The 14571-nt window shown below is 43.8% G+C and overlaps 1 protein-coding gene across 1 annotated transcript in view; it reads right to left on the bottom strand.

Moving 5' to 3' along the window:
* Positions 1-2610, bottom strand: part of LRRC8C (leucine rich repeat containing 8 VRAC subunit C) — a 76227-nt gene extending 73617 nt beyond the window's left edge. Inside the window, exon 1 of the mRNA XM_042952703.1 lies at positions 2383-2610. The gene's annotated coding sequence lies outside the window, so the exon portion shown is untranslated. The remainder of the gene's footprint in view (positions 1-2382) is intronic.
* Positions 2611-14571: the final 11961 nt, after the last annotated feature.

Here is a 14571-nt window from a genome sequence, read left to right as displayed (position 1 = left end):
TAAAATGTTTCCTTAAGTTCTTAATCAGTCATGCAATAGAGATCAATGGCAAGAACACAGGTTTGAGAAACAGAAGGCCCTGGATTCCAAATTTGAAGTCTACTCTATACTAGTTACATGGAAAACCATAGACAGGTGATTTTACTTCTTTAATCTCAGTTTCCTCATATAGTCATTACGGCAAATTAACAGTAAATTTATGTAGAAATAAGAAAGGCCGCTTTGGATAATAAAAAAGTACATCATTAAGGCTAAGGAGAGTTGGCCTCATTCAGGCATTAAGTTAGCTCTCTGGTCTTGGGCAAGTCACAAACTCTCTTCTGTAAAATGTAGACAGTCACCATCTCCCTAAACATTTGTTGTAAGAATCTGAGTATAGTGTATGTTAGGTACCTAGAGCAGCTACACTATAGCAATGTACCATATTAAATCATTAACACAATGCGTGGAAAAATATGTATAACTTTCCACCCTATTTGCTTCTAAACTTGGGCTATATTATAATGTTATTGGTGACTGTAACTTAAAAATGCTACAGACTATTGGAAAATCATAAAAACAACTCGGTAAAAATTGGGCACCTCAGGAATTTTTAAAAATTGCTAACTTTGTATTGTTTTAAAAAGAGAAACTTCACATAAGTGGAAAATCATTCAGTCTTTTCCCTTACACTCTCTAATAAGCCCTCCCCCCCCCCCAAAAGCATTCCCTTCTAAAACATGCCATTAAACAAAGTACTTAGTCAATCTGGGAAATAAGAGAATAGTACTGTTAACAAAGACTTTGATAATTTTGTTACTAAGAAATCGTTAAACGTGCTTGCTATCTCTGATACCATTGTTAAATGGTAGGACTGATCTGTGGTCAATCCATCATGTGAACCATCAAAAAATATCCATTCTTGAAAAGCTGGTCCCACCCCTCAAAAACAAACTGACCTCAAGACAGGATTTAAATGAATCACTCCAAAGTAAATCGGGGTTACACTCTTGGTCTTCATTATTTGAGCAAGTCAGAAGAAATGCAAATACTAGATTAGAGTTGTATACATCTGTGTCCACACATCCAGCACATGGTTTATCGATCTGAGCAAATTTGGGGAAGTTCAACTTACATTTTGGGTTTACAAAAATAATTAAAAAATGAAGAAAAAAATGTATACACACATAAGGGTGATTTTGCAGTGTTGTGCTAAACAAGAGGGTTACCATCACTTTGCCTCCTGTCCCATCTAGATGCCATTTTCCTGACTTGTCCATGAAGTAGCCTCATGGATGCCTTAGGACACCACTCCATACCTGTCTGGAAATGTGCCCATTGGTTGAGGCTCCATTTCTTACATTATAAGAGGTATGTGACTAATTCCTCCTCCATAAAGCTGCGACCAATAAGGTCACTCAAGCCTCCCCTTGTCCAGCATTTGCACTCCCACAAAGATTCTTATTTTTTTTACTTTAAGGAGGATGGGGACTTGCAGGTGTTTTTCTAACTGGTTTGCCGAGTTTCAGATGCTTAAAAAGAATCTGAAACCAAGTGAAGTTTGGTCTTCACACTTTGAAATATCCGTCCTGGGACGTGGGCTGGGTGTCTGTGGTTATTCAGAGCTAGGTAAGGTGTGAGCTTTTGAAGGAACTATAATCTGATGCACACCGGCAGGCGTAAGGTGGGGGAGGAAAGAACTGTCTGAGCAGCAAAGAAAGGAATTGGAGTCTACAGAGCACATCCTAAGGTTCCGGTGTTGCTAACTCCATCCCTAACCACCTCTCTGCTGGGAGGGGAAGGACCGGCGACCCTGGCTTGGGTCTCAACCGCCGGCCTAGACACCTGGCCCTCCGGATCCGGCTAAACCCTCTCTCCCCTCCGGTCCCGCAAAGGGGCAGGCGCCGCGCTCTCGTTCGCGTTGGACACCATCAGACTGCTCTCCCTGAAAGTGCTAACTTCAGGGGCTTGGGGAGAGCAGACCAGAAGGGCCAGGCTGTGGGGTCTCCGGAGGTTTTCAGGTAGGGAAGAAGGACGACCGCCCCGGTGGTGGCCGCCTTTCCTCCTCGTCCTCCACCCCCGGTGCCCCCACCCCCCACCAAGTCCGCAGGACCTGCGGCGGCCGCTCTGTGCTCGGCGCCAGGCTGGGGTCCCCGGCCCCGCCGCTGGGGCTGGCGTGGGATGGGTGGGGTAGGGGCTGGCGGGTCCCCGAGCCCTGGCAGCGGGTGGCTCCAAGGACCACACAGTGGGCAGGCGACCACATATTCTGCGCGCCCGAGAGCGGGAGCAGTCAGGGACGCGAGCGAGGCGGGGCGAGCGGTGGCTCCCGCGCACCTAGCGGACCGAGCCCCCCGGTCCTCGGCGGGCCGCCCCTCTCCATCCCTCCGCGGTCCCCGCCCTTACCTCTGGGCGCGAGGGTGCCGGCGGGGAGGGCGCTGGGGAGCGGCGAGCGGTCTCCCGGTCGGACTCAGCGGCGGCCAGCGGCAGCGGGGTCGTCGGCGGGGCCGCTGCTCGGGGCGAGTGGCGCCCGGAGCACTGCGGCCGCGGCCACGGCGGCGTCTTCCTCCTCGTCCTGTTCGCGGGCTCCGAGCCGGGACGCAGCTACCGCCCCAGCCCCGCAGCCCTCCTCCCCTCCGCCTCCCCGGCCGCGGACGGAGCCGCCTCCAGCGCCGCCCCGCGCGCAGCCGGGCCAGCGGCAGCCAGCGCCGCCCAGCGCCCGGCCCCGGGGTCGCCGCCGCCGCCGCCCGCCGCCGCCCGCCCCGCGGTCCCAGCCCCGCTGTGACGCAGGCCGCCGTGCCCGGGAACTTCCTCCCCTGCGGAGACCACCCCGCGCCGGGACTGGTCGGCAAGGCTGCCGCCGGCCGCCGGAGGCTTTCTTCTCCAAGTGGGAAACGAACCCTCCCGCGCTCTCCCGCGGGGCCGCTCCGGCCTCCGAGGCGGCCACCTGGCGGCCTCTGCCCGGGGAGCGGGCTGCGTCTAATACCTCCCCCATCGCTAACTGGGCGCGGGAAACCGAGGCTCTTCTGCGCTCTGTGGCCACTCCACTGCTGCAGCTCCTCCCCTGGGTGTTAGAGGGGAGCAGCTACCACTAAAAATAGCCCTTCTGGCAACTCCCCTACTAGACTGGGGTCTGGGTAGGGATAATCCCTCCTCCTCGTCTCCCGCCCCTCGTGACAACAGAAGGACCCCATAAGAACACAAGAATGGGAAGGGGCGCACTGAGGGAGACGGAGGAGAAAGGTTAAAGCCCGTATCCGTGCACCATGAAGCCCACGAGCCCCAGGACACCCGGCTCCTCTCCAGCAGGAACCCCCATGTTCCTGGACACTGACAGCTGGGCTCCCCTGTCTCTCAGCAGTAGGTTCTAGGGACGCTGAAATTGAGCGCTCCGCCTACAATTGTGAGCTGTGTATAGAAGAGTTGACGGTGCTCGTCAAAACCACCTGTTGTTTAAAGAGTATAGGGGAGGGGTTCTCCCTTACTGATTGATCTGAAGCATGTTTTTCTTCTCGTTCTCCTCCCACCCAATTTCAGGATTGAAAAGCAAAGTCTGTCTTCTTAGAAGTTGACAACTATCTGTATGGAAAATCTTCTGCCCAGTGAAAAATGTACAGACAAGATTACTAAGTTATATAAAGTCTCCAGGGATGCGTTAGTAATATCAGTTATTCTAAGAGTACCTAAAATTAACCCATTGCTCTGTCCTGGCAGTCAGGAAAAGGCTGATGTTTCTAATTGTCTTTCAGTAGTTGATTTGTTCTTACACAGGAAGGCTTAAGAGAGCAGGTATTTCCTTTTACCCCATTTCTATTTCCAAGTCAAAATGAAAAGAAAATTTGTCCAGAAGCTGTTCTCTTAGCTTTTAACTATTTTCCCCCTACTTGCTTGGAGAACTATCACACTTTTTCCAGCTCTTGTACTGTTGTGGAAGTCAACCTTAAACCCTTGTAGGCTTTAGATGACTCTAACAACAGTCTTAATTCACCTAAATCAACACAAAAGTCTAGGAGAAAGGGTGGGGCCTTTCTCCTAGATAGCAGGTGGAAAAATTCCTGAAAAGTTCCTCTGGAAAAGGCAGAGTTGACTGTGGCAAATTGCTAAAATTGTGAGCACCTTGCAAACTACCAGATATTATCTGAGGTAATTCCGCCTCTTAAATAGCTTACCTGGATTTAAATACTCAATGAGGCGAGTACTCTAAGGGCACAAACCTCCCATCCAGGGCTTCATTCTGCAAGTGCTTTCTGAGCATCTCTGTCCTCCTGTACCATTGTCACCCTGACCTCAAGCTTAGGAATCCCTGAAACGCTCCCTCATTACCCAGTGGCAAGGAACTACTCCACTCTAGACGTTGGACTGGGGTGCACCAGGAATAAATCCCTACTCTTCCTGTGGGAGTTATTGCTAATTTTATATTTTTCCATCATCGGCAATATGGGTATGGGTGCTGTGTGAATTAGATAACATGCTTAAAGCAGCAAGAACAGTGCCAAGCACTTTATAAATATGCAATAAACGGTAGCTGCTATCAATGGTAGCTTACAATAAATATGTGCTTACTGTACTCTTCATAGACCTGAAATCAGAAGGATGAGGAAGAGCAACAAGATTTGGAGATGGGACATGAACCCTGCAAGTTGAGGCTCCTGCCTCCCCCAGATGCTTAACTACAATACTTTTGTCTGCTACCTGCTTTTTAATAGGGTGCATTGGGTAGGTCTACATGCAGTGATGTGATTCACATGCACTCTGAAGTCTGAGAGGCACTAGTCTGCAAACCACTATGTTATCCTGCTTAGGTCACCTTTTCTTATTTTAGAACACAAACTCTAAGTCTGGTCACTTGCCTCAGTCAGCCTAACTCAAATCAACATCCACACTCACCAAGCCCTAGGAAAAACACCAGGTGAATCCATAATCAGCCAACTCCTGTGAGTGCTGGACCTTGAGGGTCTCAAAGAAGTACAGTAGACCCCATGATCTGTGGGGAATATGCTCCCATACACCCAGTGGGTGGCTGAAACTGCAGATAGCGCCAAACCCTCTATATAGTATGTTTTTTTCCTAAACATACATACCTGTAATAAAGTTTTATTTATAAATTAGGCACAGTAAGAAATCAACAAAAATTAATAAAATAGAACACTTACAACAATATACTGTAATAAAGTTATATAAATATGGTCTCTCTCTCTCTCTCTCTCTCAAAATATCACATTGTATTGAACTCCCCCTTCTTCGTCTTGTGATGATGTGAGTTAATAAAATACCTACGTGATGAGATGAAGTGAGGTGAGTGATGTAGGCATCATGGACGTAATGTTAGGCTGCTATTAACTTCTGACAAATTGTCAGGAGGGTCATATCCTTCTGGACCACAGTATGGGTATCTGAAACCATAGAAAGCAAAACCTCCCTTAAGGGGAGACTACTGTATAAGGCTCATTCCCTGACTTCAAGGTGTTGACAGAGCTTGAGAGAGGGAATCTGGCAGCACACGAATCCGAATAAACCATTTTGAACTAAATGTGATTGAATCTCAGAGAAAAGAGAGGGCACTGCGGCCCGGGTGAACCATATATACAGAGCCACCACCTTGACCTTTCATTTACCCGATTCTTTATAGACCAAAATTTGACATTCTCAATGGGCTTTTAGGGTGAGTTCCCACACTTGTACTCCAGATAGTTACAACTTGATCCTGTACTGGTTGGCAATAGGCAGCTGAAGTAGATCTTTCTGGGCAGTGCAGAACCATGGTAAGGGAGTTAGAATGATACAGACCTGGGTTCACGTCCTGGGTCTACTCTTTACCATCTCTGATCCTGAACTTCTTAATCTTTGAACCCAGTTTCTCCATCCATTAGAACAGCAATACCTACTTCTCTTAAGGTTCTAGTGACAGAATATCTGCAACCCCTCTAGTGGGTTGTATGGAAGTGGTTTATATTGTTTTGTTGTTAGCTACAAGAAAATGCAGGCTGGGCTATCGCATTCCTTGAAAGCTTATTTCAAAAGTCATTTTCTCTGTGAAACCTCTGCAGGCTCCGGGCAAGGGTAATGCTCCCTTCCCTGCGCTCACACAGCACTTACCATGGTGTGCTGCCGTTTATCTCTTTACAGCTTTGTTTCACCACCTTGTCTTTATTCATCCCTACGTCAACACCTAGCACAGAGCTTCCCATTAAATGTTGAATGTGTTTTCTAAAGTTTCTATTTTTTGTACTGGTTCTGACTTTCAGTATACAGTAATTTGTATTAAACTTCAGGCCCTAGGGGTGCCTGGGTGGCTCAGTCGGTAAGGCATCCGACTTTGGCTCAGGTCATGATCTCGCAATTCGTGGGTTCGAGCCCTGCATCTGGCTCTGTGCTGAGAGCTCAGGGTCTGGAGCCTGCTTCGGATTCTGTGTCTCCTTCTCTCTCTCTCTACCCCTCCCCACCTTGTGCTCTGTCTCTCTCAAAAATAAACATTAAAATTTTTGTTTTATTTAAAAAAACTCCAAAACTTCAGCTTCTAAAATGTGAATCCTTGGGACTCCTGGGTGGCTCATTCGGATAAGCATCTGACTTCGGCTCAGGTTATGATCTCACGGTCCGTGAGTTCAAGGCCCACGCTGGGCTCTGTGCTGACAGCTCAGAGCCTGGAGCCTGCTTCGGTTTCTGTTGTCTCCCTCTCTCTCTGCCCCTCCCCCCACACACTCTGTTTCTCTCTCTCAAAAATAAATACACATTAAAAAAATTTTTTTTTAATGTGAATCCTTTAGCACATAGAGTTTATATTGAAATTATGTATTATACATATGTATCTGCTTAAACCTTGATTTTTCAATGCTGGGTTTGTTCTTGAAAACCAACCTGCTATGCTTGCTTTATTTTATATTTGATGTTAGTTGATTCTGCCTAGTAATAGTGAAAGTAAAATCTAAATTCTAAACCAAAACCACCAGCAGCGTTTTACCCAGCATTCTCTACCCACCCTATACACATCTGCTCCCCAGATCCTTTCTGAGCTGTTGTGGGAAGGTCCTGAGCTAACAGAATACTTTAAGTTTCAGCTCTTAACACTGTTGCAACCATTAGCACTTTCTGAATTAATAGCTGCCAGATAAAATCACCTTTAGCAACAGTTTTGAAATCCTTGTCTCTATGCCATTAAAAATGCTAAGACAGGAGAATAAAACCTCCCCTAGAAAATGTCGTGTGAGCAGGAAGTTGCCCAAGAGGTAATGTGGTCAAATGTGGTCTTAACCCTAAAATGGCAGTTGAAATTGTGCCAGGGGAGAGTGTGGTGGTGCTGAAGACCTAAAAATAGGATACTACACAACTTTGGGCAGAATTTTTATAAAATCAGTCTTGTTTATTTACCCCCCTGCAGCTCTCCCCAACACACACAGACGCATAAGATTGAAGCGGTTAGCCCCACTAATCTGTGATATACTTTGGAAATGGTAATAATAAATAAGCACTTACTAGGTACATATGGTGTGCTAAGTACTAGCTTTCTATTCATTGTCTGATTTTTTTTACCCTCGCTTTCCAGGCAGTATTATTTTCTCCTGTGAAGAGAAGACAACTGAGGCACATTTTATTTTATTTTATTTATTTATTTTTTTAACGTTTATTTATTTTTGAGACAGAGAGAGACAGAGCATGAACGGGGGAGGGTCAGAGAGAGGGAGACACAGAATCCGAGACAGGCTCCAGGCTCTGAGCTGTCAGCACAGAGCCCGACGCGGGGCTCGAACTCACGGACCGCGAGATCGTGACCTGAGCCGAAGTGGGCCGCTCAACCGACTGAGCCACCCAGGCACCCCCTGAGGCACATTTTAAACAAGTAACTAATCAAAGGTCATATGACCATTGAGTGGAAGAATTAGGATTTAGACCCAGGCAAGTCTAATTTCAGAGTTCTCTTGCTTAAGCACTACTCAGTCATATGGAAAATGAATATTTATTTTTAAGTTGAATCCATCAAGTATATTCAGTAAGGTCCTTTTTCAGTAGTTTTTGCAATTGCATTAGTTTGTGCTTTTCCCAATAACATGCTCACATCCCAAATGTGTCTTCATGAGGCGATTTTATAGCTTCCTCTTTAATTGAAAAGCATTTTATGACTGAAAGCAAACTTCTTAATGAAAGCTCATAAAGTGTCTGTAGCTCTGAGTTTACACAATATGAAATATACCAGAGAAACTCATTCTTAGAATTATTGTTCAGGGTGCCCGGGTAGCTCAGTTGGTTGAGTGTCCGACTTTGGCTCAGGTCATGGTCTTACGGTTTGTGAGTTCAAGTCCTGCATCGGGCTCTGTGCTGACAGCTCAGAGCCTGGAGCCTGCTTTGGATTCTGTGTCTCCCTCTCTCTCTGCCCCTCCCCCACTCATGCTCTGTCTCTCTCTGTCTCTCAGAAATAAATAAATGTCAAAAAATTAAAAAAAAAGAATTATTGTTCATATGGGCCAATGATAAGTAACTTTCACATGCTACATATATAGCTTAAAGCAAAAAATGACTTTGACATTCTCAAGAGTGGCTTTTATTTTTTGTACCTAAATATCACTGTTATAATAATATTACTAAGTAATATTTTCCTGTCACTATTAAGCATGTACAGCCACTGCTCTAAGAACTTTATATGTGTTAAGTCATTAATTAAATCTGGAAATGACTAGCTGTAGCTATGAAGTGAATTATTCTAAAGATAATGAAACATTCTTAAGGGGCTTTATTTATTTATTTATTATTATTTATTTATTTATTAAATTTATTAAAACAAAACAAAACATTAAGATATACCTCCTAAGGAAGGTAACTCAATTTTCCCAGGACTCAAAATTTCCAGTTTGTTAACATTGTATCTTATTATGCATATGGAATGTACCATAAAACGTTTCAGATCACAGTTTAAACATTGATTTGTTTCCAATTTCGGTGACATCAGCCTTGACAAAGCCCTTAATTTCAAGCCTAAGGAATTGCTTCTTCCCTTTGACTATGAAGCTGAAGCCGCTGTCTCTCTGAGGCATGGATATCTGATGGCTCAAGAAACCCTAGCAGGGAGGTGAAATTGAAGATTCTCTTGTTACTGACATGAACATGACTCTCTTTGGAAAACTGTCATGGAAGATGCTTTGTTTACTCAGAAAATGCTATAACCACGCCCAGATGATCTCTTCTTAAAGCTACCACCCATATTGATGCATGATGCATTTTCTTGAATTCATTTATTAATTCTCTGATTTTACTCATGTTGTTTATTTGTTGTTTAACAAAACAAAACAAAACAAAACAAAACAAAACAAAACAAAACACCAAGAAAGCCTGGTATCCTTCTCAGTATCAATGATAGCAGTCATCAATGGACAATTTTATTGCTATTACTGAAAAGAGCATAAACTGGGATTAATGACACCTGGATTCCAGGTGTGGTTCTGCCACTGACTAACTTTGTGATTTGGGACAAGTCTCTTAATATCTTTGCATCATCTGTCTCATCTGCAAGAAGGGATTGGAATAGATGATTTCTTAGGACTTACTCAGTGCTAAAACTTTTCACATTGATCTTAAAACGATACATATTTATCCTCCCTAGATTTTAGTCAGTGATGAATATAATCGCCAACATCTAATAAAAGAAGCAGGAAGGTACCCATTGCTGCTATCCATAGGAAATCTGCCTAGAGCATGTCTGACCCATCAGGGAACATCTTCCCAAAGCACCTTTGTCTTTCAGCGTCCGTGGCCAGTGAGCTAGGGTCATTCCTCCACAGAGGCATTTGCAAGCAGCTTTCCTTGGAACTCTCCCCTTGGAGTATCCTGAGAAATAGGGGTCTGTGATCAAATCCCTTGAAGAATACTATATCTCTTTTGGAGATTCACAACACATGTTAACATGTTTAGAAATCTGAGAAGTCCCAAGTTAAAAAGACTTGTTGAACTTTGCTGAGCCTAGCATTTCTCTAACTTTATTTGACAATGGAACTGTTTTCCTTTGTCACAACTACCAACATTCCAGGAAGACTGTAATCTCTCATAACAGAATATTTGAATTGCAATTTTAGAGTTAAAGACTGCAGAGCCTTCATATAGCCTTTTTTCTTTGGAAAGAGCAGGAAATCATCAGCCCTATTAATTCACTTAATGCCTACCAAGATAAACCCTCTTGGTAGACATTTTCTGTAGCTATTTCCCTTGCAAACATCAGCTGGAATAGAGTATCTGTCATCTTTAATAGAACAAAGAGCACCCATTCTCACTGGTAATAGTGTAGCCTTATTCCTTTACACTGAGGAATATTTCCTTGCTTTTCTTTCTTTCTTTCTTTCTTTCTTTCTTTCTTTCTTTCTTTCTTTCTTTTTTTCTTTCTGTCTTTCTTTGAGAGAGTGTGATCAGGGGAGAGGGGCAAAGGAGGAAGATGAGGACAGAGAGAGAGAGAGAGAGAGAATCTTAAGCTAGCTTGACGCTCAACTTGGATCTCTCTGTGGGGTTCAATCCCACGACCCTGGGATCATGACCTGAGCCAAAACTGAGTCAGACGCTCTACCTTTACATATTCCTATTAGCTTCTGGGTTCTTTGGCAACCTTTCAGAAATGTGAAACTGGTGTAAGACAAACATACATTCTGAGTACTCAAAGTGCTAGCATAAAATAATTTATTTATTAAGAACTGTTGCAAGACAATTCTCTATGGGTCTCTAGTAATTCTGCACATCTTATAAGCAAGGCACTGACTGCTTTTTCTTCCAGACTTAAATTCAAGGGTACTTGTAGAGTGAACAGCCTTTGAAGATAGAGGAAATGTCACCCTCTGGAGCAAAAGGCAAGCATACCTATTGTCCAGTATAATAAAGACACTTTCTCTTCAGAGCAAGAGGCAGGCATGCTTACACTCATTAGAAAACGTGCACATCCCCTAAGCTCATGGTTCCTCTCCTATAACACAACCTGTCATTACTATGTTAGGAACTCCAGGAACTGACACAAAAATGTGAATACTCTGGCTGCTGCTTTTGCTGAGTAATAAACTTTTATCTGATCCAGGGGTTTCCTGTCTTCTACCGCCCTCCAAGAAACCATGGCAGGCTAATTTCTTTGAGCTTACAAGGGATCAAGTCTCAGATCCTTCACAATTCTGACAATAACTGGCTTTTTCCTCCCTGTGAATTGGACATTGGCAGAATAACTTTATATCCTTAGGTGTTCTCCCTCCCTGAATCATCCCTGGTCTTGTGACTATTCTCTCCTCTGAATGCTTCTCTAAGCCTGTTGTAGCATTTACAGTTATCCATCCTTGTTTCTGAGGAACGTTCGGCAGAGGGCTATTAGAAGTGATGCGCTGTGATTATGGAATTTCAAAGAAAGGCACCATGAATTCTGTCCAGCATGAGAACATTTCATTAAAATGATTAGAAAATATTTTGCAGTCTAGCTTGTTTTTTAAAAGAAATTTAAAAGTTAATCCTCTATGAAAAGGAGATGCCATCTTATAGTAAACAATGGACATGTATCTGGGGGTGAGGTGGGGTCGGGGAAACTTCTGAGGTAATCGCACTGATTGCTCCCAAAAGCAATGTGGAAAGAGGCTTGAGTTCAGATAAGATAAATTTCTTCATGTGACCAAGGGGAGGATCGTTTTAACCACAACATGAAAACCACTGTGGCCTTATTTAGGAGACCGAAAACATCCAGATTTCTTGAACGTCCCCAATATTCTTCAGCTTCTAAAATGCTTCTGACAACAGTCTGATCTGATGTCATGTCACATGAACTGTTGATTTCACTGGCTAAACCATGACTCAAAATTATGCTTTCTGTCACAACGCTTCTGATAAACTGCTTTGAAACACATAATTTCTGACTGAAAGTGTTTTTAGGGACTTTGGGAACCCAATCTGGAAATCCTACGTGGTAATCTGATAACTTGCTACAGTGATTTGAAAGCCACAAATAGGGTAGTAAATTAAACTTTGTTGAGCACTCCACGCCAGGCATGGTTTAAGAATATCACATGTATTATTTCACTAATCCATGTGACGACACTATGAAGTAGGTACTCTCAATGTCCCCATTTCACAGATGGGGAGGCTGAGCCACAGATAGGTAATGTCACTTGCCTAAGGTCATGCTGCTGGTAAGCAGCAATAAGTAGAGCCAAGAACAGAATTCAGGGAACCTGACTCTAAAACCTATGCTCCCTTTCTGCTTTATAATAGCAGTTTTTTTTTTTTTTTAACTGCTAGAAAATGTGATTTTTTTCTAGAATGCTTAAAAGAAATCAACATCACTTTTCTTACTTCTTTGGATTTTTATCTCTAGATTGTTATCTTCCTACATATAATGCTCTTCATCATTTTTCTGTGAAGAATATATCTCAGGACCATTAAGGGTGAATTACGTCCATCATCAGCCCATGTCGACAGAGAAGGGAGATACAATGTAGCCCGTTTTGAGAAGGGAGATGTTGCAGTTAAGCCACCATAAGATCTTCTGTGTAAGGTTTTGATTTGTCTTGAACTCCTAACATAAGATGCATTTGAAAAATCTTCTAATAATCTAAAACAAATCCACAATAGATGTCGAGTGTTTCTCTTTATGTTTGTATCCAGAGAAGGAGGTAAAAGCAACAATATTTTGAAGTGATGTTATCAGTTCTTTGCTGGGACAAACTTAAGTCTTTCATGATCGGGAGTGGTAATACCAGCCCTCAAGTCACCCACAGTTGCCACAGTCCCCAGAGGGGCACATTGTGACCCTGTCTAGACCAACAGTCACATCACAATGCTTTTCAGACTGGTCCCTCATCCTCTCCAGTCTCCCAGGGAGCATGGGAGGTAGGAAGACAAGGGAATTTCTGAATGCTTGAAGGGGAAAGGACTATCTTTCTCAGAATGGTGAGGAAATAATTTACTATAGAGCATTTGTTGATCGCTGCCCAGGCTCTGACACCCCAAAAGATTTCTGAAAACCAGCGACAGCAAAGTTCACATAAAAGTCTCTGCAAGGTTACATCTGTTCAGTGTTCTGAAGACGAGTGATATGGTACAAATTTCAGATGCAAGAGCAAAACACACCTCTTCGTGCCCCGTCACCATTTCCACAGGCAAATGAGGGAGTCAGCATGGTCTTGGCCGAACAACTTTTGTGCAGACTGGTGAGTACTTTTCTCTCGTCCTGTTAAGGCCTTGAAGAGCCAAGAGGTGAGTGGAGATTCCTGCCTGTCTGCTCCTCACATCTAGAGTGAATCTAGAGGTTCCAGAGAAGTCAACACAAATCCATCTTCTGATCTTTCTGGGATCCCACATGGCTGCACGGAATTGTTTTAACTCCTTAACTAAAAGGATTTGGATTTACCTTCATTTTAACTGGCACTGCTCTTTAAAAAACGTATATGGTGGAATTCTTACAGACCCAACTTTTCAGGCAAAATCACTTTCCTAAATGTTGCACTTGTTGACGCTGAGGGGACCCGCAAATTTGCACATGCCTTCAGTGGCTTTACAGCTCTTTACCACCTCCTCTGTTTTGTACATATCTTTCCAGCACCTTCTCATTTCTCTCTCACTTCCCTCCAAATTACATCAGTCTTTAAATGTCCTGTCCGAACCCTTTTTCCTTAAGCTTCTCTAACACTTTCTTTTCTGAAAACTCTTATAGTAATTAACCATGTTTTTCCTGCCATAGCTGTGAAAACTTGGATAAGTTGCTTAGCCTCTCTGAGCTTCAGTTGCTTCATAAATAAGTGAGCATAACTATAGTACTTGATATGTGTTGTGAGGATTAGGCATTTTTTTTTCTTTCTTTCTTTTTTTTTTTTTAATCTTCCAGTAGCCAGTTCTGCGCTGGGCACATTAGTCCTTGAAATAAAATCTTTCTGTTTGTTTGACTGCTGTTTGGGGTACCTAGAAGAACCTTCAGGAAAGCCACAAAACCCAAAGTTAAGGAAGACTGGAGAGAAACTTGTTTCACCCTCCTCAGCACTGACCACCCCCAACCACTTTGGGTACAGCTCCATCCTCAAATGGCTAAAAAAAACAACATAGAAATTAAATTATACTATAGTTTCTAAATATCTGTGCCTCCCCCTTAGAAACATTTGTCTATGATTTTTAATATAGAAGGGAACAGATCTAATGTAAATTCAGTCTATAATGGCAGACTCTCTGGAATCTGTGAAGAAGACATTTTTGATCCACAGAAAACATACAATGTCTTTCTAGAAGTTTCCTCAAGGACAGAAGAAAGAACGATGGAGCAGGAGTGAACTTCTACAGCAAACTGATCATTCCTCCTCCTTGTTTCCTTTCTCTCCCCGTTTCCTTTCTTGGGTCGGCCAGTCAGGCACCCCAACCCCAAGGCCTTCATCTGTCACCCAAAACAGAACAGCACCTCCTTCCCAGAGGCTGCCTTTTCTCACACGAGGGGACACAGGATCTGAAAACCATGCATTTCCTTCCCTCACTTCTACTCCCAGCCTAATTTCCTCCTCTGTCCCTCCAGTTCCAGGCTGGATTTACAGGCCTTACCTGAGGCGGGGAGGGGAGCCTACCTCAGTCCCCCAGCCTAGATCTGGAGGAGATACCACTGCATGCTGCTGC

Source organism: Panthera leo, chromosome C1, assembly GCF_018350215.1.
Source record: "Panthera leo isolate Ple1 chromosome C1, P.leo_Ple1_pat1.1, whole genome shotgun sequence".
Lineage (NCBI taxonomy): Eukaryota > Metazoa > Chordata > Mammalia > Carnivora > Felidae > Panthera > Panthera leo.
This window is presented reverse-complemented; position numbering and strand designations above follow the sequence as displayed.